Source organism: Miniopterus natalensis, chromosome 2 (genome assembly GCF_054644295.1).
Source record: "Miniopterus natalensis isolate mMinNat1 chromosome 2, mMinNat1.hap1, whole genome shotgun sequence".
Taxonomy (NCBI): Eukaryota; Metazoa; Chordata; class Mammalia; order Chiroptera; family Miniopteridae; genus Miniopterus; species Miniopterus natalensis.
In genome coordinates this window covers 149570551-149584193 of record NC_142082.1, presented here as the reverse complement: position 1 = coordinate 149584193, position 13643 = coordinate 149570551, and the positions used below count along the sequence as shown (strand labels likewise).

Sequence of the window (13643 nt, the reverse complement as noted above, 5' to 3'; positions counted from 1 at the left end):
TTATGGAATTTGAACATATTTGGAATATCTTTGAAATGAGAAAGAAATGACCTTTTAGAGCAATGTATGTAAAGCATTTTATTCTAATTTAAAATTAGCTTAGTGATTAATTCAGACTTCTGGTTTTAAAGTAAGCCCTCATTAAGTGCATATTTGAAACATTTAAGAGAACTTAAGAATCAAATTATTTAGAATTTAATTTAATATCTTTATAAAAGACAGTTTTATACCCAAGAAGATTTTAAGTCATACAATCAAAGGACACGAGGAGGAAACTGAATATTTTATATTTATAAATTTAGTTTAAAATATTAAATGGGGCCTATCAAACCTTATTTGGAAATCACCAAAATTTACTAGACTCTCAAGTAGAATAGAGTCTTAAAACTTAAAACTTTAAAGAAGAATCTTGATAAACTGAATTTCAAATTTTAATATCAAAAGAATCATAGGGTGATATCTTCTGCCCTGAAAATCTGTTCATAAGGGTAAAAAAATCTCACATTTAATAAGACCTTCCTGTTTTCATTCTGAACTTCATCCCACATTGTTATTGTCTCTTATATTCTTACGTTTTTAGCTTACAAATTATTGAGTCACAGAGTTTTCAAGAACTTAATTCTTAAAATTGCAGAAAGCTGTATATGTATACACGTGTGTTTCTTTTATTAGACTCTGAGTTTCAGGAAAGCAGATATTTCTTATTCTTTGTCTTCTATGGACTTGGTAGCAAGCTTGGCACAAAATACTTTTTCAATAGGTGCTCAACAAGATGCTCGTAACAGCTGTTGAATGAACTCACTTGTTTTCCTTAAGTAGAGCTCTTCCCCAGCCCTTCTACACAATTAATCCCAGTATGGGGACCCTTGGCTCTTGTGAACATTTGTTAGGAGGCTTTTGGCTGCTTAGTATCTGACTCTCCCTCTGATGTTTGGAAAATCTGCTACTCTGCTCAGTTTTGTTGGGCGCTTGTACGTAAGTAGCCAAAAAGTCCAGATCATGATCTCATGATCCCTGGCAGCGACCCTGTGAGCTAATGGTTTGAACTAAGCCAGAATTTCACAAAGAGGCTGGGAAAACATACTATGTTTGCAGAAGGCAACCTTCAAACAGATGTTTGTTTACCTATTCCATTATATTTTACATCATATTATTTACATGTTTTGTTTATTAATTCATTAATCAATTAATTCATTGATTTAACTCTTCTTTGTTTTGTGCCTACCACATGCCAAGTGCCACACTTGGGCTCCCAGCAGTGAAAAGGGACAGCCACAGTCCCTCCCTCCTTGAGCTTAATTTCTAGTTGTGAAATTAATTTCTAGTCATAAACAATAAAATAACTGCAAGTTTTGACATGCGTTTTATAGAAGACAAATAGAAGGATAGCTGAGATACAAAATAACAGTAGTCAGCAGCCATGACGTGGCGTTGGCATGCTCAGGGCTTTTTAAAATAGGGATCCTAAAGGGCCCAGATAATATTTTAAGCTAAGAGTAAAAGATGAGGGAGATCTAGTCAAGCAGAGCAGAAGGAAGACGGTTTATAGCAGAGGAAACAGAATTATCAGGGGACCTGAAGCTGGGCAGAGTTTGTCATATTCAAATAAGTAAAAGAAGACCATGCGGCCAGAACACAAGGTGTGGCCCAGGAAGGCCAGGTCAGGAGGAACAAAATGATTTTGGAGATAAGCGGGGATGAGATCCATAGAGTCTTATAGAATGAGAGTCCTTCCCCTGATGAACGCACCGCCCCCCCAAGGTCCATGCCTGGGAATCAAACCCTGATCTCCTGGTTCCTGGGCTGAAGCTCAACCCCTGCACCATGCTAGCTGGGCAAAATGTCCTAAGTTTTCACAATACTTTACAGAGTCCATTTGGTATTATAACTGTCCATGTAGACCTTCTTAACAAGACTTGAAAGTAAATTATTTAAAACACACAGACACACATGCACACAGAGGAATGAGCATTAATCATCCCTAACTCCCAAAAAGTACTGAAAAGAAGGTATTTGCGTTTTTAAATGAAATTAGTTCCTCTTTTTATACTCTACCTTTCTTTGCAAAGCTGCCCAGGAAATAAGCGAAAGGAAAGCAGGTGCGCCTCCCCACTTCCCCGCCGGGATCTTCCAGCCGGTGAATCTGCTCTCGGCTCCAGGCCGGGGGAAGTGTCCATGTCCTGTCTTCCTCCATCCTGCCCCTTCCTTGGCCAAGGCTGCCCTTCCTTGTTTATGTAGTTGAATGATCCCATACTGTTTTCTAGTTTGGACATGTTTAAACGATCCCTTTGACGCTAGTTGTCTAACCTATTGCTGAGAATAAATGCCTGAGCAGAAGTTCAGAGAAATGACACTCATGCTGATCTGCGTGTCACCGTGGAGTTAGTGTCTGCCGCAGCTGCGCTTCACACCGCAGGCGAGGAAGGTCTAGTTATCCGAAAAAAGCTGCACTTCATTTTAGCAAGGTAGTTCCTGAGACTCTGAAACACCTCCATGAACCAATTGTTTCTTACTCTATTACAAGCTCTACGTAGATCTGCCCCAAACAATATTACTAGCTATTTACAAGAGCAAAATCATGTTATGATGCTACAGAGATTCTACTATGAAAATCATGAATTTCTTTTTTAAAGTATCTTGGGAAAGAATAAGATTTCATTCATGAGAGAACTTTTTTTTAAAAAAATATATCTTTATTGATTTCAGAGAGAGGAAGGGAGAGAGAGAGATAGAAACATCAATGATGAGAGTCATTGATCTGTGGCCTCCTGCACGCCCCCTACTGGGGAACAAGCCTGTAAGCCGGGCATGTGCCCTGACCGGGAATCGAACCATGATCTCCTGGATCTTAGGTCGATGCTCAACCCCTGAGCCATGCTGGGCCGGACGAGAAAACTCTTTATAAGAAAAAAAATGCTCCTATATTTTAAGAGTTTTATCAATAACACTATGCACTTGATAGGAAAAGACCATCAGTAACGCTCTCTGCTGGTGTTCCTCCTGAGGGCAGGAATGTAATGCCAGGTGTTCTCATTTCCTTTTATCTTACGCACTGCTGCTTTCATATGTGAAATTTCTATTAAAGTGAAAGGTGGAACCCAATCCAGAATATGTGTGTGAGGAGAAAATAAAGATTGTCCCCAACCTGGAAAAAAATGTATAAAATATACATACATACATTGCAGCCCCATCTTTTGCCTTCAATATACAGCTTTAGTACACATAAAAGAGGCAAGTTCATGTTGACTAATAATAAATTGTAAATTGATTGTTTTTGGTTAAAAAAAAATACTTCTTTCTATAGGTTAATAAATAAAATGGCACCAGTGGCTATGAAATGGAAAGTACAAATGTCCCTCTTCCTTTCTCCCCCACCCCTCCCAGTTCTACTAGGATAATCCCCCAGAAGCAAAGAGTGTCAATGATTTCTACTTTTAGTAATTTTGCTGGTTACCATCAAGGTTGAATTAACCTTGCAGCTAAAGAAACTTCCGCTTCAGGGTCCTCCAGGTATGTAGGTCTCTCCCAAGGCCCTGGGAATGGCCCAGGAATGGATCCAGGTTATGCGAAGCCTAAAATTTATATATTTTGGGGGAAAAAACTTTAAGAAAAAAATGCAAGCCCTAACTGGCTTGGCTCAGTGGCTAGAGTGTCAGCCTGCGGACTGAAGGGTCCCAGATTCAATTCTGACCATGGGCAAGTACCTCGTTTGCAGGCTCAATCCAGGCCCCGCTCAGGGTGTATGTGGGAGGCAACCAATCGATGTGTCTGTCACATCGGTGCGTGTCTCTCTCTCCCTTTCACTCTCTCCGAAAAGCAATGGAAAAAATATCCTAGGGTGAGGATTTAGGAAAAAAAAAAAGAAAGAAAAAGATTGCAAAATTACAAATACAAAATTGTTAGGGCCCTTCCCAGTGCCTTTCAGGAGCCCCTTGTCAGTGAAGATTCCAGAAGGTTAAAATTTTTATGTCATTTTATTATTTCAGGGTCAATCTGCCTCTGATTGCCATTTTTAGGTTTACCAACCACATTAGACAGCATTTGTTAATTGACAACTCAGAAACGTGAGACCTTTAGCATACTCACCCTACCTACCAATTCCTCTTCCCCTGTCTACCTTCTAGTTTTTATAGTTGTGTTATTGTGTTATTATGTTGATAGTTAAGGTTTATGACAGTCACTAAATTATGTTACTTATCCTTTGTAGATTCATTCGCAAAACAAGTAAAAAGAAAATACAATATTGCTATATGAATGATATTTTCTGTGAATGAAGTAATGTGGTTAGATGCATAAAGAAGTACATGCAATTTTGAATCATTTAATTTTCCTATTCTAAGGGGAATTTTCCAATCATCTTCGTTTACGGTATTCTTGATTTTACTCTAGATTTTTTTCTTAACTTCTTCTGGATAAGACTTAGCTGTTCCTGTTTCTTGTATTCTTGTTTTATTTTTATTTTTTGTATTTCTTTACACACTTCCTAGATTACCTCCTCAAATGAATTTTTATGTAGTTGTGTAGAGTTCATGATATCCTTCAAAATCAAATCACTTCACAGACAATTGCTAGTTTCAGAAAATGTTCTTTATGCACAAATTTCAAAGACATGTTTAATTTAGTTATCCCTTATATACCTCACCATAATCACTTGTCTTTAAGAAAAGTTTCAATGAAAGTTACAGGAATGAACAAAAGCCTGGTGAGGAGTGTTTAATTCATCTCAAGGTAAATGACACCATTCTGAGATGGAGTCACCTTTTGTAATTGTTAAAAGGCATGTATTTATGTGGATAAAAGCAAAGAGGAAACAGTGGCCATTACACTATTCAACCAGAAGAGTTACAATTTTCTAAAAACCTAAACACTTTTTCTAAAGGGATTTTCTTTCTTTTTGTTTTCTGTTTTCAGGTAAGAACAGCTGTGCCTGTGGACAAGCAAATGCTCTAAATTCACGTCTCAGAATGACTTCACCAGTAGAACAAGCACTTCAACCGTTCAATGGTTTTTTTAAAAAAATCACTCTTTCCTGTTGAGATTTTGTGTGTGAAATAAATCGTCTATGCTTTACAGGCTGAGGGAAAATAAATCATTCTACTACAATTTTTAAAATATCTTCAAAATACAGCCCTAGCCAGGTGGCTTAGTTGGCTGGAGCATCGCCCGGTACACCAAAAGTCTGCGGGTTCTGTTCCTGGTCAGGGCACATACCTAGGCCGCGGGCTAGATGCTGGGTCAGGGCAGGTGTGGGAGGCAGTTGATCGATGTTTCTTTCACATCAATGTTTCTCTCTCTCCCTCTCCTTCTGTCTAAAAACTAATAAAAGCATATCCTCAGGTGAGAATTAAAAAATACAGTAGTACCTCCCTATCCTTGAGGGATATGTTGCGGGACCCCTATGGGTGCCTGAAACTGTGGCTGGTACAGTCTCCAGTCAAATCCTTCACCTCTGCTGGAAATGTGGCAGCAGCTGATTCATCGGCAGACACAGCCTCTCCAGTAATTTTTATAGTTTTAAGCCGAAACCTATTCCTGATTCTGTGTGACATCCTTACAGTAAATAGCTTTGCATCACTTATTCCAGGGGATCCATTGCTGAAGTCTTCATAGAAGTTCAACACTTTCTGCTGGAACATGCTGCCGTCTCTTGGAGCGTGTTTTCTGTTCATGTCTTCCACCCACAAATTTAAAGCATTTTCCGTCTTAACCAAGCACTTATTGTGCACTGTCGCTATAACAGTCACAGTTTGAGGTGTGAGAGCAAAACTAGCATGAACTCCTTTTTCCTTCTTTGCAATTCCGTGGATTGAAGATTCAGCCTCACCTCACACCCAGCAACCTCAGCATATGATTTTTTTTCTTTCCTTACTACTTGGAAAACTTGTACCTTTTCACGTGAAGAAAGCCCTTGGCAGCCTCTCTTTGGCACATCTGAATCAGCAGCATCTCTACTCTTGCACTTTGGGGCCATTATTAAGTAAAAGAAGGGCAAGCACTTCGATAGTGCAAAAGCCTATCTGATAAGCAAGACGCTGCGGGGTGAGTAACCCTCGGGGAGCGTCTGGAGCTGGAGACAATGGACTAGCTAAGGGATGATTCACATCCCCAGAGGGACTTCTCGAGGTTTCATCACCCTACTCAGGCCGGCGTGCAATTTCAACTATTGTTTATTTGTGGAATTTTCAATTTAATATTTTCAGTCTGTAGTTGACTGTGGATGACTGAAACCGCGGAAAGCAAAAGCAAGAATAAGGGAGGGACTACTATAATACATTTACAGCCTCCTATAAGAGGTTATATAGTCTCCCTGCCAATTTCCTTAACATTTTCAATAGTCATTAATGCTGATGAAAAATGAGAACACCAGTCTAGTAATGTTTTATATATTTGTACAAAAATAATGTGCTCATGAGTCATTCATTATTCCGTGGGAATCCAATGATCCCCACTCTTTTGGCCATGTAGGAGAGTAGGTTTGAGTAAACACGAGCTGACATGACCAGTATGGTTGTTTTTATGTACCTATTGTTAGTCTGAAAGCTGTCCAGTGGAGAACTGTGTTTTTGAAATGGTTATGAGTGGGTAGAAGCAGGGTATAAGGAGAAGACTTTGGACTTCTGCTTTGGCACTCCCTGATCTTTATTTTTTACCCCTGATTTACCCAGCAGTCCATCCCTCACCCTCGTGTCCATCTCAGTGGATTTTGAAAGTCCATTCATCAATGTAGTACATAGCTCTATGCTAGGTCATATGAAGAAACCCCAAAGAATAATAGTCCAAGTAGTTTACCTTGAAACTAGGGAGGCAACATTCCTGGTGGAATTAGAGGATATTGGTGCTCAATTGTGTGGTACGGACTCCCAATGCAATAGGTATTTACAGAAAGGAAAAGTCACTCTCAGTTGAATTACGCATTATGTAGGGTTCTTTGATTTCTAGCAACAGGGACTGACTCTGCTTAATGTAAGAAAAAAAGTTTATTGGAAGGAGACTATGATATCCTTACAAAATCAGCAGGAAGACTAAAGAGCTGCCCACAAAAATAGCAGATTTCAAAGGCTGAGCTGCCTCAACTGCTTGATTGTGTTGGGAGAATGTGCCCTTGCAGTAAGGACACTCCATCTGTGTTTCCATGTGTGTCCCTTCACTCACATGTCAGAAGCTCAGGAGAGAAAACTTGACTGTTTGAACTTAAGTCAATCGACAACTCTTTGGCTATGGTCGACTGAGGCCCCTTGATTTACACTCCACAGACACTGTATATAAGCTCTGCTTTTGCCTATGATATAACAGACAATGATGGGATAATATAAAAGCCAGAGTTTTGAAAGCAACAGTTTGTAAATCACCTCTCTGTTCTTCATTATAACCTTGTTCTAAGTTTGGAATCACAAAAGGACAATCCAAAGAACCCAAATGTACACAGATTTCCCACACTATTTACAATGTTAAATTAAATGATTATTTTTTCTTCTCCAGATGATGGTTTGAAGGCAACAGGTCTGAATTGGAAAAATAACTGTTAGACTTTGGATAAGTTACTTCTTATAACCCCTCAGTTTCCTACTTGAAGGACTGTTGTGGGGACTACGGCCAATTCATGTAAAACTTTATTACTGCAGATGCACAGAGTAAATAGAGGCATTTTCATTATTATCAAATGAGCAAATCTACCTAAATAGGCATAACAAATGAAGTAGATAAGTTTTCTTAGGCTACTGTCCACACTTGCTAAAATTTTTTAAGCCATCTCCTTTAAATCCTTATTGAGCCCGGCCGGGTGGCTCAGCAGTTGAGCATTGACCTAGGATCCAGGAGATCGAGGTTCGATTCCCTGTCAGGGCACATGGCTGGGTTGCAGGCTCGATCCCCAATGACTCTCTCATCATTGGTGTTTCTGTCTCTCTCTCCCTCCGCTGCCCTCTCTCTGAAATCAATAAAGATATATAAAAAATTTTTAAAAAAATCCTTATTGAATGAGAAAAAGTATAAATTATTTAAATGGAAAGAAAAAAAGATAGAAATTTGTTTTTAAAAAAATGATTTATGGGAAGAAAATCTAATTTAACATAGCCTTGTTTGGCTGGTTTTGTCTTTTTGCATTTGAAGGTGATTGATGGCTTGAGGTCAAGTTTACAAAAGTATAGCATGACACCTGCTGTTCCCTGTTATACTAATTAGACTGTTTGTGACCTTCCTCACTGTTCCGTTACCACATTAAATGTCACACTCTAAATATCTTATTGGTGATGACCTGTTCGTTGTTGTGTTGAACGCTGGTAGTACTGAAATCTAACAATAGGCAAGAGAGGCATGTTGTGGTGGTGGCAGTAAGTATCACTGATTTTTAACATGGTACAAAATGAAGGCAGGGAGACATATAGCTGGGTCCTTCACGGTGCCTAGAGGGTGCTCGCTGGGTGTCTCTTGGTGCTACCATGACCAGTGAAAACGGTGGATGGAAAACGATAGCAACCACAGCCTGACAAGCACAGGAAAACCAAGGACAGGCCCCTTGGGGATGAAGGTCTGGGTCACCCCAGCAGGCAAACAAATAGACCAGCGAAGGTCCAGGTCCAGGGTGAGAGAATCTAAATATGGGACCTATTATGGCCTTGGGACCAGGTGCAGCATCAGGCATTGCACCTGTTTCACCGACTTTCCCACACTCAGCCTTTGCCCGGATTCCAGCTTGCGCCACATTGGCGGGCTGCTATAACTGACTGGGCTCAAGGGAAGGAAAAGGGAGACACGAGGGGTAGGCCCAGCGTATGGTCTATGTCAGAACAGCTCGTGAGCCTCCTCTAATTCTCTTATTATTATTTTTTTTTTTCAGTCCTCCCCCGAGGATATTTTTTCCATGGCTTTTCAGAGAGTGGAAGGGAGAGGGGGAACCATGTGAGAGAGACACATCGGTTGGTTGCCTCCCGCATGTGCCCCCAGGGCCAGGGATTGAGCCTGCGGCCCAGGTAGGTATCGAACCTGAGACCCTTCGGTCTGCAGGCCGGTGCTCTAACCACTGAGCAAAACCAGCCAAGGCTAATTCTCTTATTCTGATTTTAGCTGTGGAGACTAGTCACCATGGAAACGTCAACCAGATTCACCGAGGTGTGTCCTGACAGCACATTGCCTGGGGCGAGTGCGGGCACCTCTCGCTTCCTGCCGCAGGGCTTCCATACGCCTAGTCATCAGGTGTCACAGGACTCTCAGAGTCCACGCTTGGGTGACTAAGAACCTCAGAGGTGTTAATGCCCTGTGGCTTAGCCCTTACCCAGTGGAGGCGGGAGACGATTTATAAATGCTTTCTCCTTGCTTCTCCCAGTGGGTGATTCACATGCGCTTCATGAGGCTTTCGGATGTCCTTGCATGACTGAGCTCCCTGTCCTCCAAAAGAGGTTCCCAACTCCATGTGCATTCCTCTCTTGGTCTCTTCTTCTACCCCATTTTCACTCATTCTGACTCTCAAGGCTGCTCTCTGGGATAACATTCTTAAATAAATTTCTTTCCAATATGCTTTTTAAAAAATTTTTATTTCCTCAGTTGCTACTTCTGAAAGAACCCAGACTGAGACAAAAATATAATTTGTATTAATTTAAAACCTATTAGGAACTTACCAAGATTCAAGTGTTGCTTTATTTTTTTACTTTTAAACTGATAAACTTATTTATTCACAAATAAAATGTGTACATCTGTAATATTTTAAAGCAAATATATAATATATCACTTTTTATGTAAATATATTAATATGTAACTCTAATACATAAGGCATTAAAAATATAACTACAACCCGATGATCACATTCCCCAAATTAACAGTATTTTCTTAATATTATCTAATGCCTAATATAATTTTAGCTTTCCTAATTGTCTCAATAATATCTTTTTACAATTACTTTATTTGAGTTAGGATTATAACAAGGTCACATATTGTATTTTGTCGGTATGTGCTTTACAACTCTCTGATCTGTAGCAATTCCCCATCCCTTCCTTCCTCCCTTCCTTCCTCCCTTCCTTCCTTCCTTCCTTCCTTCCTTCCTTCCTTCCTTCCTTCCTTCCTTCCTTCCTTCCTTCCTTCCTTCCTTCCATTTATTTATTAAAGAAGTTGAATCATTTGTCCTATAGAATTTTCCACAATTCTGGGGCTGGCTGATTGTTTCATATTGGTTCACTTTAAATATCAGCCCTAAAAAGGAGATATATATTTTCTAAAACATTTGCTCTGCAAAATGTGTGTTGCTGATTACTCAGGGAATAATTTCTATCTCCGCTTCCCTGGTGCTGACTTTCTGATTTGAGTTCTTTGCTTTCTCTAATGTGCTGAGGCAAAGGCAAACTCATTTCCTGCTCACTTGGAGGAAGGAGTGACTTCTTTATTATATCTATGCTGAAACGTACTTCTACATAGAGTGGTATTTAGTTATTTTGATTGTACCTCATTTCATAATAATTTAAAGTGCCCTGTAATTATGCATTCACATCGAGAATTTTAAAATAATGTATAAGGGAATTAAGGGCAAAAGAAACACTAAGGTAGGAACAATAAATATAAAACTTCAGGTGTCACTCTAAACAGAATAATAGACACCAAGATGCTTCCTGTAAGACACTACTGGTCATTCTGTGTGATTGTAACACATCAGTGGTAGATGTTTGTTCACTGCTATATGACAGGACTTATAACAGTGTCTGGCCAATAGGAGGAGTAAAAAGAAAAAGTTGTTGACTGACTATTTTATGCCCAATCACATGGTCTCTATATGTTACCCACTCATGAGCCACACAGAAAATTTAAAACATAAATTCAATTAGGTATGCATTCTTGGTATAGTTCTTCTGGAAATTAAATATGAAGACATTGAGAGTAGACAGCGTGTAAAAGTAAGTTCAGTACATTTCAAAGGTTTAGGTTCAAGGGTAACACAGGCGAGAAATTTGTTTCTAAAGCCTAGAAATAACAATTACTGCTTTCGCTCCATTAAAGAAAAGATGATACTTGTAAGAGCATTGCAATAACAAAAGAGTGAGTAACTTCAAAATAAAGTCATGGCTTGACATTTTACCTTAGTAGCTGCAAGGAAATGTCCTGTGATAAACAAAGAACAAGAGAGTCTTCAGATTATATTCATAGAAGTAATGTGTAGCTCAAGGCTATCCAAAGAAATGGTTGGAATGCTTCTGATTGGTGCTAGGGAAGGGAAAAGGAGAAGTCACAGGTGGTGTTACGTGTTGACCAGCTGGGTAAACGGTGGTGACCTTCACTGAGATAGAAAACATCTAAGGAGGGGAAGATTAGGGAGAAAATAAAGAAATGAATTTTGTAATTGAGTTTGAGATGCGCTGTCCAGCTATAGATGTTTAGTAAGGAGTCGGATGCATGGGAAACATCAACACTTAAGAAGACAGAGAAGGAAGGGTCCTCAAGAGAAGGTACAAGGGAGTGGGTGATGTAGAAAACTGGGACTAGTGTTACGTGGGCCAGTGCAGGAGAGTTTCAAGGGTAAGGATCCACAAGCCTGTCAGAGGCAGAGAGAAGTCAGGTAAGAAAACAAAAACATATCCATTGACCTGAGTTGTCCCCAGCATGGGCAGGTTCAGTAGGAGCAACATTCCAGGAGATTGAGGAGTGAATTGTGGCGAGGAAGTGGATATGGGATGTGAGTTTCTCTTTAAAGAAATTTGGCTGTGAAGTGAAGTGGAGTTCTTAAACACTGACCAAGTAGGGATATGAGAGGTAAGAAAAGGGGTTTTGATTTTTGATTTTTTTTCCCCAAAGTGTGAAAATGCTGAGTGGAAAGAACCTATAAAATGTGAAGGTAAAGGCATAAAAGAAAGTGACTGATAGCAAGTTCCTAAGGGCCAAGAAGGCATGGATAAAAAACCCAGGCACAAAGAAGGAAACACATGAAAGGAGAGGAAAAACAGGAAATTCTGGCTTAATTGGATAATTCTCTTAGTCTAGTGGGTGGCTAATGTTTTGACCTGTCTGATATGGAGCTTGACGTCTCGTCAGGAGAGAAGAAACCGTAGGAGCTGGTAGCTCAATCAGAAACACAGTGTAGGGGTTATTGATTATAAATGTTTTTGTTTAAAATATCCTGTAACAATGTTGTCTAATACTTCCAAAGAACTATGAATAATCTTACCAATTAAAAAAAAACACTTTCATTTTTCCTTAATGAAAATGCATTCTCTGCCACAGCTGCTATTATCTTATAAACATCTGTCCGTGCCTTATGGAGAGTGTGTTTTTCAAATAAAAATAGAATAACAAGCCTGACATTTAATATATTTAATACGCAATCTATCTCGTGATGCATCAATGAATTTATTTCCAATATGAAATCTGGATGAAAATCTTTGAGTTGTGAAAGGAAATTACAAGTGTAAATAAATTTTAGATACAGTTCCCTAAAACATGAATTTATCAATAGGATTACTAGTTTATCCGAAGTCTTGCAATAATGTTTCTTATTAGAACTATGGTTTTAGTTTAATAATTGAGGCCACATTGTAGATTTAATTATATGCTTGAATTTTCCATTAAATTACTTATATAAAAGTTATTTGCTATGATGGTTGCACAATCATGTGAATATACTTAATGCCCCTGAACTGTACACTTTAAAAATGGTTAAAATAGTAAATGTTACGCATATTTTACCCCAATAAAAAAGTGATTTGCTACACAATTTAACACTCCTTCGGCTGGACAATTTCTTTGTTGTGAAAATCCAATACTAACAGTCATTGGGTTCTCCACAACCACAAACTCGCATTAAAAAGCCTGCTGCACTTAAGTGCATCCTTGATGAAGTCGTAGAAATTATTAATGTTATGAACTCTCAACCCTTGAGGACATGTCTTGTGATGAAATGGAAAGTGCACATAGAACTCTTCTGCTGTTTACAAAATTATCATCGTCGTCTTGAAGAAAAGCATTTGTGCAAGTGGGGTGCAAGTTGAAGTGGCCCCTTTGTTCACGGAACAGACCTGTTTAGAAGGACACTGGCAGGCAGCCCTGCGGGCCTCGGGGCCGCCCGGCCCACGTCAGACCGGCCCAGGAGGCTGCCGCGGGCACGCCTTCGCTCTGGGCCCTGATCCCCTCGCTGGGCCTCAGGATACATTTGGTTACAGACACCAAGAAAAAAAAAAAGAAAGAAGAAATAAGAGGGAAAAAAAACCCCACTGACAAACTACCTATTCAGACTTTGGATATTTGGCAAACACTTTCTCAAAAATGAACAAAGTGAGTTTGCCACTTGTTGCCGATGATAAAATTTGAGTCTTGAAGGAAGAGACACAGTTAGGAAACAGTGTGTCGGCCTGTCCAACAGCTCAGACATTTTAATGAGGTTGGTGGAGCTACGTAAAACTATGCCACTCTTTTAACTGCTTTTTTGAAAATATAGTTATTGCTCAGAAATATGTTACGTTAACATGCTTTGGCTTATTATTGTCATTTTTCAAAGAGTTAATAAATTAAAACATAGACTTTCAGGTGGACAGATGCTGCATGATTCCGTGTATATGAGGCAGACACACAGAAACAGAGGGTAGAATGGCGCTGCCAGGGGAGCCGCAACTCGACGGGTACAAAGTTTCTCTTATGCAAGACGATTAAATTCTGGAGATTCGCTGTTCAAA

General features: G+C 39.5%; 1 non-coding gene across 1 annotated transcript; it reads left to right on the top strand.

Moving 5' to 3' along the window:
* Positions 1–13010: 13010 nt before the first annotated feature.
* On the top strand, positions 13011–13139 carry LOC148093878 (small nucleolar RNA SNORA5). The gene has a single exon (XR_015714131.1). It is a non-coding gene; the product is annotated as a small nucleolar RNA SNORA5 (small nucleolar RNA).
* Positions 13140–13643: the final 504 nt, after the last annotated feature.